The following is an 11,205-nucleotide window of genomic DNA, read 5'->3' as shown; positions in this document are numbered from 1 at the left end:
CTACTGGACTTTGAATGAATGCTCTCAAAGGTAGCCACGGCTTCTTTCACTCAGCGCTTGTGCATGTGGAGTCAATGATTCATGCTCATTGCTTCTCGGGTTCCATTTGCGAAGATACACATGTTTGTCCACTCTGCTATTTGTGGATATTTGGGTAATTCCTAGTGTTTTGGCTATTGAAGCAATGCTGTGGTCCTTCCAGGATGTCTTTCAGTGAATGTATATTGTGTGGATCCTGTGAGTAGAGTTGCTGGACCATAGCCTTCTATATTCAGCTTTAGTGATAAGCTTGTTGCACAAAGTAATAGTGTCCAGTCGCCCCAGCTTCAACAGCATGTGAGTTCTGGTTTAGCTTTCTTCTCAGTAAAGCTTGGAATTCACCCTTCCACTTCAGTGGGTGTGCTGGAGTGTTGTGGGTTAGCACTGTGTGCCTCTTTTCTTCCCTTTCTCCTTCTCTCCATCCCCATCTCTTTTCCTTCTCCCCCACCCTTTCTTCTCCCTCCTCTCCTTTCTCCTCTTCCTTCCGTTTTTGGCCATCAGCTTTGTTGAGTTATAATTTGTCCATCTAAGAATATTCAATCTATTTGACCATTCTGACAGAACTGGGTGACGATCACCAGTCATTGACCACCCTCCAAGGAAACGCAACCTTTAGCTAGTACACCCACATCCTATTTAACCCCAGTGCCGGACAACTACAGATCTACTTTGTATCTCATATGCATTTTCCTCTTCCAGGCCGTTCATGCAAATGGAATTACATAATATATGACCTTCTGTGACTGGCTTCTTTCAGTGACGAGTCTCCTTCATCCTCCATCCACATGTGCACACGTAGTCTCCCATTGCATGGGTTGATCCCTGTAGAGATGCACTAGTCATCATTTGATGGGCAATTGTGTTGTTTCTACTTTGGAGCTCTGATGAATAATGAGCATCCACTGTGTAGGTCTTTCCATCCATTTCGGATGTATACCTGGGAGCCAAATTACTGGTCAAGTTCCTAATCTTTTAGATAATTTAAGATTGTTTCCCAAAGTTCCATACCACTTTACACTCCTACCAGCAATGTATAAAGTCTCCAGTGTCTCCACATCCTTGCCAGTGTGTGTTTTTTTGCCTGACTCTCTTTTCATTATGAACCGTGGATGAGGTGATCTCATTATGATGCACGGTCATTTTAATTCTTCATTGAGGTAATGAGGCTGAGCGCACTCTCAAAGTATTTGTTAGCCACTCAGAGATGCTCTTTTATGAAGTTTCCACTTAAGCCTTTAATGTTTGCTTTCTCTGTTGAAGTATTTGCCTTTTTCTTTTTTTTTTTCCTTTTTATGGTCCTGGGCCCAAACCCCAGACTTCATGTATGCCAACTGAGTGCTTTACCACTGAACTGTGTTCTCAGCTCGTCTACAATCTTCTTGCTGATTCCAAAGACTTCTTTATATGTTGTAGATGTCAACCCCTAATTGGATATGTGTGTTGTAAATATTTCCCTCAGCTGTGCGTGTATACATTCCTTCCTTCCTTCCTTCCTTCCTTCCTTCCTTCCTTCCTTCCTTCCTTCCTTCCTTCCTTCCTTCTTTCTTTCTTTCTTCTTTTCTCTCTTTTTCTTTCTTTCCTGGTGAGTATGGTGTGCTAGCCCATGTATGCATACGGAGGTCAGAGGTCAATGTCAGGTGTCTTTCTCTATAGCTCTCTGCCTTGTCTTTTGAGATAGGTTCTCTGACTTAACCTGTAATTCACTTTTTCAGATGGGCTGACTTCCCAGCAAGTCCACGGGCCCCATCTTTTCCTGACTCAGGCCATTTGAACAGGAACCCCACACACAGCCCCCACCCTTGGCTTTTTATGTGGGTGCTGGGGACCCAAACTCAGAGCCTCAGCAGGCACTTTACCGTGAGTGTTCTCCCCAGCCTCAACGTCTACTCTATTAATAAATATTTTAAACATGAATTTCTAACTGTACAGTGGTCACCCTGTTTACTTTTTTTCTTTCCTCCTTTCTCCTCTTTTCCCCTTCCCTCCTCTTCCTTCCTGATGTTGCTGCTTTGCCCTTTGCCCTTTGCCCTCTTTATTTTCCCTTACACAGTTTCTTAGAGGGAAGTCAGAAGCAGTCCATGCACAGTCTTCACAGACACTAACTTTACCATAACATTTAAATACAGTGGTAACTTCCTGCCCCAAAGACTTGCCCTTCCTGGTGCCTCTGCCTGAGTGACTGCAGGTGATAATCACATGACTCTCCAGTGCCCCATTTCCCACGGTCAATGAGTTCGTCTCTGCATGTATGTTCAAAGAGGAGAGCAGCCCGACCGGCCACAGAGATCCAACTTTGTGGTCTGTTCCCTGAGTCAGTCTGAGTCTGGTTAGGAAAAACAGACAGCACCTGATCACTTCCCATGGGGATTAGCTACAGAGGGAGGGCAGAGGGTGGATGATGAAAGAATTGCAGGGAGGGGAGGGCTGGGAAGCAAAGGAAGAAGGCGGGGTGCCAGAGGCGGGAAGTACAGGTAACTCCTGTCTTGGTTAACCGGTGCTGCCGCCACAGTCTGTCCTAGACTCCCAGTGCAGTTATAAACAGCAGGGATTTAACTTCACAGTGCTGGAGACTGAGGAGGGCAAAACCAAGGTACCAGCAAGTCACGAGTCCACTGCAGGCTTCCTGCTTTGTAGGTAGATGGTGCTTGTCCTGGAGCCCGCATATGGTGGAAGGGCTGAGGGGTCTCTCTTTCCTTTTTTATTGTTTTCGGTGTGTGTGTGTGTGTGTGTGTGTGTGTGTGTGTGTGTGTGTGTGTATGTGTGTGTGTGTGTGTGTGTGTGTATGTGTATGTGTGTGTGTGTGTGTATGTGTGTGTGTGTGTGTGTGTGTGTGTGTGTGTGTGACACACAGCACATGGCAGGACACGCATGTGGACCAGGTCAGAGGAAAACCTCAGATGTGAGTCCTCACTTTTCATCTTGTTTGAGAAAGTCTCTTCCTCTCTCTAGAAAGGATTTCTCCTCCTCCTCCCCCTCCTCTTCTTCCTCCTCTACCTCCTCCTCCTCCTCCTCTTGTTCCTCTTCTTTCTTCTTTTTTCTGGGACAGGGTTTCCCTGTGTAGCCCTGGCTCTCCCGGAACTCACTCTGTAGACCAGGCTGGCCTCGAACTCAGAGCTCCACTTGCCTCTGCCTCCTGAGTGCTGGGATTAGAGTTCTGGGATTAAAGGCATGTGCCACCACTGCCTGACCAAGAATATCTTTCATTCTTTCAAGATTTCGCACATATAAACAATGTATCTTGATCATACCCACCCTCAATTCTTCCATTCCCTCCCACTTCTACTATGTACCCCCAACATACCCTTCTCACCTTCCCCACTTCGTGTGCTCTCTCTTGCTCACTCTCTTTCTTCACACACACACACACACACACACACACACACACACACACACACACACACCCCGAGTTGACTGACCCTGTGGTCTTGATCTTGTGCAGGTAGCCATCACTGCAGAGTTCCCGAGGATAAGTGCCATGCCACGCTCAGGAGAGAGCATCACACAGCATTCCTCCTCATTCCTCAGCTTTCGCATTCTTCCTGCCTCCTCTTTCACAAAGTCCTCCGAGCCTTGGTGGGGCGGGGAGAGTTGATATACCTGTCTCACTTGAAGCAACAAGTAGTCGCTTATTCCCAGCACTCTGACCAGTTACGAGTCTGCATTCACTCATGACCGTGGCACAGAGACGCTTCTTTATAAGGCTGAGAGAAGGCAGAACAGATCTGTGAATACCAACACAATATACAGAAGGCAATTTGATAACTGTTCCATTTAGAAAGACGGCCGTGTAGGAGGCTCCCCTCTAGGGCCTATGACCCCAGAGCAATGGGCTTCTGGCTAGATTTACAGTACTAGCCAGGAATTCCGTCCTGTGGAGCTGGCTTCAAATCTAACCAGAGAATTGTTGGTTACCCTGTAGCCTTTATGCCACTATTAGACCAATGGGCACGTCTTCCCCGGTGGGTTGGTATTGTAGCATGTAATGTTTTTTGCTGGTTAACACCACTGATGAATTTTCTCCCCAGTAGCCTGCACAGCGGCTCCCAGCACTGTGAAAGTTAGTCAGAAACGAGGACATTTTCAGTTTGACTTGGAGATGTGTCCCCTTGTTAACTGCCGCATACACCTGGCTGGCTGGCCTGCAAGCATCCGGGTATTACCTTGTTTCTGCTTCCCATCACCCCACGGGAGTGCTGGGATTGAAGATGCTTTCACTACATGTCCAGTTCTTTACATGGGTACCAAGGATTCAAATTCAGGTCCTCGTGTGTAAGGAGTCTTCCTCTGTCTCGCCAGCCAGCTCCCAAATAATGACACAGAGACTTACCGTTAATTATGAAAGTTCGGCCTTTAGCTTAGGCTTGTTTTTAACTAACTGTTATAACTTAAACTCACCCATATTTTTTACTAATCTTCATTCTACCACGTGGCTTTTTACGTCTATCCTATTCTGTGTGTCTGACTCGTTCGCCATCTCTTTGGTGCCTAGATTCATCTTCTACTTCCCCTCTCCCTGCCCGGAAGTTCCGCCTATACCTCTTCCCTAGCTATGGGTCATTCAGCTCTTTATTAAGCCAATCGCATCCATATATCTTCACAAAGTGTACAAATATCCCACAACACTCACGCTTGCATAGCAAAGCCCTTTTACTCATAGAACTGTCTCTCCAGCTCCCCGGGGCTTCTTTCACAAGGGTGCTCTTCTAGTTACGGGGCCCTGCTCCCAGAGGCCCCATCTGCTGTTATCACTGTGGGGGTGAGGATCGCTATCAGGAATTTTGTGTAATGAACACTCAGACTTCTGTGCCCCTCTGAGCCAGAGCCCAGGGCTTGCCCCTGCCAGTGCCTCGCGGAGGAAGCTTCAGTTGGGGGAGAAGCTGTGCCGTGGTTTTGGATCTAGGAAGAGCAACTTTCTCCGGCAGGGCAGCAGATGCTGATCTAGATGTCTCCCACCCCCATTCTGAGGAACTGCCCAGCTTTCAGCCCCCCAACTACTGTCCTATCACAACCCACACTCTCCTCTCTGTTCTGCTTCCTGAACTGCTGAACCCAGAAGGCCTGACATTATATGAAGAGACAGAAGCGGGTGAGGAGACTGAGAACCACAGAGCCCAGTTCTCTCAGCGGGGCACTGCCCTGTGGGGGCAGGGACTTCATGACTTCATGCCCAGCCTTCTAGCATTGTCCTGCTCAGTACTTTCCTTTCTTTTGAGACAGGGTCTCACTGTGCAGCTCTGGTTGTCCTGGAACTCACTCTGCAGACCAGGCTGGCCTTGAACTCACAGAGATACACTCGATTCTGCCTCCTGAGTGCTGGGATTAAAGGTGTGTGCCACCACACCTGGCCCTGCTCAGCTTTTTGAGCCTGTCCCCTATAGGCCTCTGTGACCTATAGGACCCCTACTGAGCTGGCTGAGGCTCACACCACTTCCTTGGCAAGGCTTTGCAGGCCCATTCTGACTTCAGTGTCTGGCTACAGCTTCCTCCCTAAGGGCAGGCAGTGTGTCTGATTTAGGATGAGCTTTAAAGCTCAGTGGACGGCAAATTAATGAGTAGATAAGGAAGAAGAGCTGAGTGAACAACAGGCTAGCCTGTGGGGAAACCCTAGTGGCTGGTGGAGGAGGGGATGGCTTTCTCTGGAGACCCCTTTCCATGCCCTCCAGGCATATTTGGCATCTTTTTAAAATGTGTATGGGTGTTTTACCTGTATGTGTGTCTGTGTATCACTATGTGCCTGATGCCTGTGGAGGGTGTCAGATCCCTGGGAACTAGAGTTATAGATGGTTTGAGCTGACTTGTGGGTGCTGAGGTCCTCTGGAAGAGCAACCAGTTCTCTTAACTGCGAAGCCATCTCTCCAGCCCACATGCATCTGTTTCCTAAACATGTTCCTAACTCTTGACTGCTGCATCCCACGCCCTTGTCCTTCTCCTGCACCACCTGGTCACCATAGACGTGTGAGGGCAACTGTGCTGTCCGCGGCTCAGACCCCAGGCTGGAGGGATGGAACACAGGGCTGCTGTTCACAACCAGGGCTATTTATAGAGGATTCATGGCAAAAAAAAGAGCTGTGTGGTTGCACAAATTTGGAAAATTCAGGTTTGAGCCGATTAAGCAGCATTGTCCACGGTGGAGTTGCTCAGGTCCTTACAATGTTAGCGCGACTCTCCGGTAAGGAAAGTCACACTAACTGCATGTCCCACACTTAAATCACCGTGAAACTTTTCTTTTTCCAAACACTTTCGCAGAGTTTGGAAGTTGGTAAGCGATGATTTCAGACATATTTAACTGATTTATCCTTGAATATGTAATATATGCTTGAGATTCAATAGATTCCTGGCACCGGATTTCATAGGTTCCTGGGTCCAGGCAATGGCTGGAGAGACCAGTAGGACCTGTGCTTACCACAGCTAGTGGAGAACCTTGCTGTGGCCTCTGGGGTGGCAAACATCTTTAGGGGGCAGGGTGGGAGGTATGGGTCTGTGGGTAAAGTGCTTGCTGCACAAACATGAATTCAGATCCCCAGGACCCACATAAAAAGAAATACGTGGCCACACGTATCTATAATGTGTCTTTAATGCAGGGAGAGAGAGAAAGAGACCTCTGGCCTTCACACATGTACACACATGTGCATACACATGGTAGTGTAAACATGCAAACAGTACAGAGAGAGAGAGAGAGAGAGAGAGAGAGAGAGAGAGAGACAGAAGAAGAAGAAGAAGAAGAAGAAGAAGAAGAAGAAGAAGAAGAAGAAGAAGAAGAAGAAGAAAAAGAAGAAGAAGAAGAAAAAGAAGAAGAAGAAGAAGAGAGGAAGGAAGGGAGAGAGGGGGAAGGGAGGGAGGGAGGGAAGGAGAGAGGCTGGTTTGAGGCTTCAAAGAGTCAGGGCTGTTTGTTTGCAGGAAGGTGAATCTGTGGCAAATCCTCCAGGAGAGGAGGCACCCCAGAAGCCCCAGTTCATTCTCACTTCTCAGTGCAACAGACTTTCCCTGGAGTGGGTGGAGTGATGCCAAGCAGGTAATGAAGAATGGGAAAGGAATGGGTTTATTAGCGATCTGCTCTTGCGTGGCAAATGACTCCCTAAGCCTAGCAACTTAAAACAACAATGTAACAACGTCTCTTCTCTCACCTGGCTCCTGAGGATCTGGAATCTTGGCAGTGCGGAGCTGGTGGGTTGGCTCAACCTCTCTCTTACAGATGGAGTCAAGGTCTCAGCAGGGGGTTCGGCATCTGAAGGTTGACATGTGCCTGAGGGGCTGCCTCCCAGTTCACCCTGGGGGTCTGGCTGCCCTCAGGTTTTGCCACGTGCACATCTGCACAGGGCTGCGGAGCGTCTTCATGACACGGCAGCCGGTGGCCTCCTCAGTGAATGATCCAAAGAGAAGCATGGGGGGACTGCACCACTCCTGCTTGACCTAGTTTTAAAAACTGTCACACAGGCAGTTTTGCTGCATTCTTTTGTTCTTAAGTTGTTTTATGTTGTACTGTTTATGAATAACTGTCAGTACTTCATACCCGTGGGCTCTACATCTGTGACGGTTCACCTTCATCGTCAACTGGGCTGGATACGATCCTATAAGTGCTTTCCAAGATCTGTAACTGGGGAGGGAGACCCATCCTGAATGTGGGCAGCTCCATCCCATGAGCTGGGATGCCAGTCTGAATCAAATCGGTAAGAGGGAAAACAGCTGAGCTCCAGGTTCATCTACCTCTGCTTCCTGACTGTGGATACAATGTGACCAGCGGCCTCACACTGTTGCCCACATTTCCACCGTGATTAACTGTACCCCCTAAAGTGTGAGCCAGAAGAAGCCCTTTCTTCTGTAATTTACTTTTGGCAGGCCTTTTGAATCACAGCCACAAGAAAAGTAACTAACATACTATCCATGAATCCAACCAACCATGGATAGAAAACATTCAGAAAAAAGGCTATGCCTATTCTAAACACATGTTGACCTTTCCCTGTCTATGGGGCAATACATAGCATCCAGTATTCACGTAGCATTTACCTCATGTTAGGAATCGCATATAACCCATGATTTAAAGTCTGCAGGTGGACTGTGTAGGTCCTGTGCAAGTACTTTGGAAGTACTAAGCCCATTTTATACAAAGATGTTAAACATCTGTAGATTTGGATATATGAAGGGGATGCTAGCACCTACTGCCGAGGGTCTCTGAGAAGTGACCATATGGCACAACAAAATTTACATGGTGTCACCATACCAACTTCACAGTGATTCCATTTTCTTCAAATGATTGAATTTCAATGGGGGAGTCCCATACACACATTCTCACAGCATCCAGTTTCTTATGCATAAATAGGCAAGGCCATGATGATTCATTTTGCTTAACGAACTCAAACTACAACTAAATATAATAGTATTGTGCTTATTTATAAAAGTTGATTTTCCAGATTTGTTTGAGAAGTTTTTAGAGTAATTTAATTAACATATTTTATTATGCAGTTGTTAGCATATTTGCTTAGGATATTTGGTATAATATTCACAGATAAAGGACCAAAGGAATTTCCCCAAACAAGAGCTTCTTATTAAATGCTTTATTATTATTTCAAGCAGTGGGAAAGTTCTTCACATGAAAATTATCTCCTAACCTGGGTTCATAGTACATATTAAGTCCTAAAAACTTCCAAGTCTCCTGAAAAGGTAGAGTGCCATGTTGACATAGAGCACCTGGAATCTTCTCACGCAGATGGTGGTACTGCGGCTTGGATAGGTTTGTCCAACAAAGCGTTGGAGGCCTGGCCAGATATTATGGTGCTGAGGTGGTGGGACATTTAAGAGGTGGGGCCTAATGGGAGGAGTTGTACCATCGGGGGCATGGCTCCACAAGGATTAATTCCAGTCTCCCGGAGCTAGAAGGAGTTGTATAAAAGCAAGGATGGTGTCCCCAGTGTCTCCCGAAGTGATGTCGTCCTCATATCTGGCTTTTCTGTTTCTCGGCTGTGCTGTGACCTAGCCAAGGGGCCTCACCAGAGCCGGACACATGGATCTGCCTGATCTTGGATGCTTAGCCTTCTAACCTGTGAGTAAAATAAAAACAATCTTCTTATTTTTTTAGGAGATTGCGCGCACGTGTGTGTGTGTGTGTGTGTGTGTGTGTGTGTGTGTGTGTGTGATATGTGTGTGGGCGCTCTCGGAGGCAGGAGAAGGTGTTGGGTCTCCTGGGGCTGGAGTTACGTTAGGGTTGTGAATAGCCCCCTTGTGTGTGCTGGGAACTGAACTCAGGTTCTCTGAAACTGCAGCAGGCACTCTAAATGGTCGAAATAGCTTTCCAGCCCCAAACTATCTTCTCTGTAAAGTACCCAGTCTCGAGCACTTTGTTAAAGAAACAAAGTTAACAGGTATACAGGTGGCGATATTAGAGGGTTCCCAGGAGCACTGTGTTTTGTGAGTCCCGGCTTCCATCTCACCATGGTGGCAGGCTGCTGAGCATCTCTTGATGTTTTATTCTTTGCCCATATTTCCTGATCACCTCTGCTGTATCAAATCCACAAACATCTCTGGAGAAACACCTTCGCAGTTCTCTCCTCCTCCCCCCATCCCCCGACTCCCATTTCTCAGTAAAGAAGCTGTTGAGCACTCAGGCAGAGTGCGCGGTATTGGGAGCAAAAGCAGACTTTGTGAGCTGGGCGGTGGTGGTGGACGCCTTTAATCCCAGAACTCCAGAGGCAGAGGCAGGCAGATCTCTGTGAGTTCAAGGCCAGCCTGGTCTACAAAGGGAGTTCCAGGACAGCCAGGGCTGTTACACAGAGAAACCCTGTCTCAAAAAATCAGAAAGAAGGAGGAGGAGGAGGAGGAGGAGGAGGAGGGGGAGGAGGGGAGGAGGGTGAGGAGGAAGATGACGACACCTGGTCCCCATCCTCCAGGCACTCACAGCCCTTTGAACATCTACTGGGGGAATCCCAGACACCAGTATTGACTTTGCACACTTTCAAGATTCATCCCTGTTCCTGGAAATGAGTCACTGCATGTAGCTCACACTCAGAGAACAGATTGACCACAAGACTTACAAAGAACTTGTGAACATATTTGAAAACTGCCACAGGGGAACGGTAGTCTCAGTTTGGGTTCAGCTAACAGCAGGAGAATCCTGTGAGTTACCACCTCTCTGGCTCAGTCTCTCTAACACGATTTGGAGACGACATTCTGTGTCATCCTATGCCATCATAGGACATGAACACTGGAATGGAATCTAGCCATACCATTTCACGTCTCCAAGCCTCAGTTTCTCTGTATGTACCATTGCCTACCGCCTAGTGATATGGCACCATGAATGGTTACCCGTAAACTCAGCAAGCGCAGAGGCATCTGTTTGCTGGAGAAGGCAAGAGTGTTGAGGAGGCTCGTGGTGGTCACTGAAAGTGAAGCACAGGCTGGAGGAAGGGATTCTTCCCCTTCACACACAAGCTCTTGCAACAGAGTATTGTCTCAGCCTTAGTTCTTTTTTTTCTTCCTTTTTCCGGAGCTGAGGACTGAACCCAGGGCCTTGCGCTTGCTAGGCAAGTGCTCTACCACTGAGCTAAATCCCCAACCCCTTAGTCTTAGTTCTTTGGGTAAGAAAACTTCTGTGAACACACTAAGAATCTGGATACACAGAAAATACCCAGCTACTCCTAGGATTGAACTGTGACTCCAGAATGATGTTGAACACTCTCCTACCATGACCAATATTACCTGGTACAACACACTGCCAGAGAGAGCGCCTCTCTGCAGGGCTGCAGCAGGATAGAGGGTTCTGACGCTGTCTGTCTGTGGCTCTGGAAGATGGACCAGATGAGACCTTCCACCAGGGGCCAGAGGATCAAAGGCTAGCTTGCCACTGAACCCCAGCAGGACCGACTTAGACCCAGGAAATGACACTAAGCTGGGCGATGCTATTGGAGGAACAGAGGGGATGCAGCTGGCTCGGCACCATGGCCAAATGTGACAACCAGCTTAGAGTTGACACCATAGGCTGGGGGTATGATGGGGCACATATATGCCTTAGTTACTTCAGTCAGACTCCTCCCACGAGAGGGCAAGGACTCCCACCCTCACCCCATCCAGTTAGAGGCCTCGGCATGGAGGCTACATTCCCAGGATACCTCTGTCCCAGCTGGGTGGATCGCTGGGAAAGGCTGGGCATGCTTTTCTACATCTAGACCTCTGCAG

Source organism: Peromyscus eremicus, chromosome 1 (genome assembly GCF_949786415.1).
Source record: "Peromyscus eremicus chromosome 1, PerEre_H2_v1, whole genome shotgun sequence".
NCBI lineage: Eukaryota > Metazoa > Chordata > Mammalia > Rodentia > Cricetidae > Peromyscus > Peromyscus eremicus.
This window is presented reverse-complemented; position numbering follows the sequence as displayed.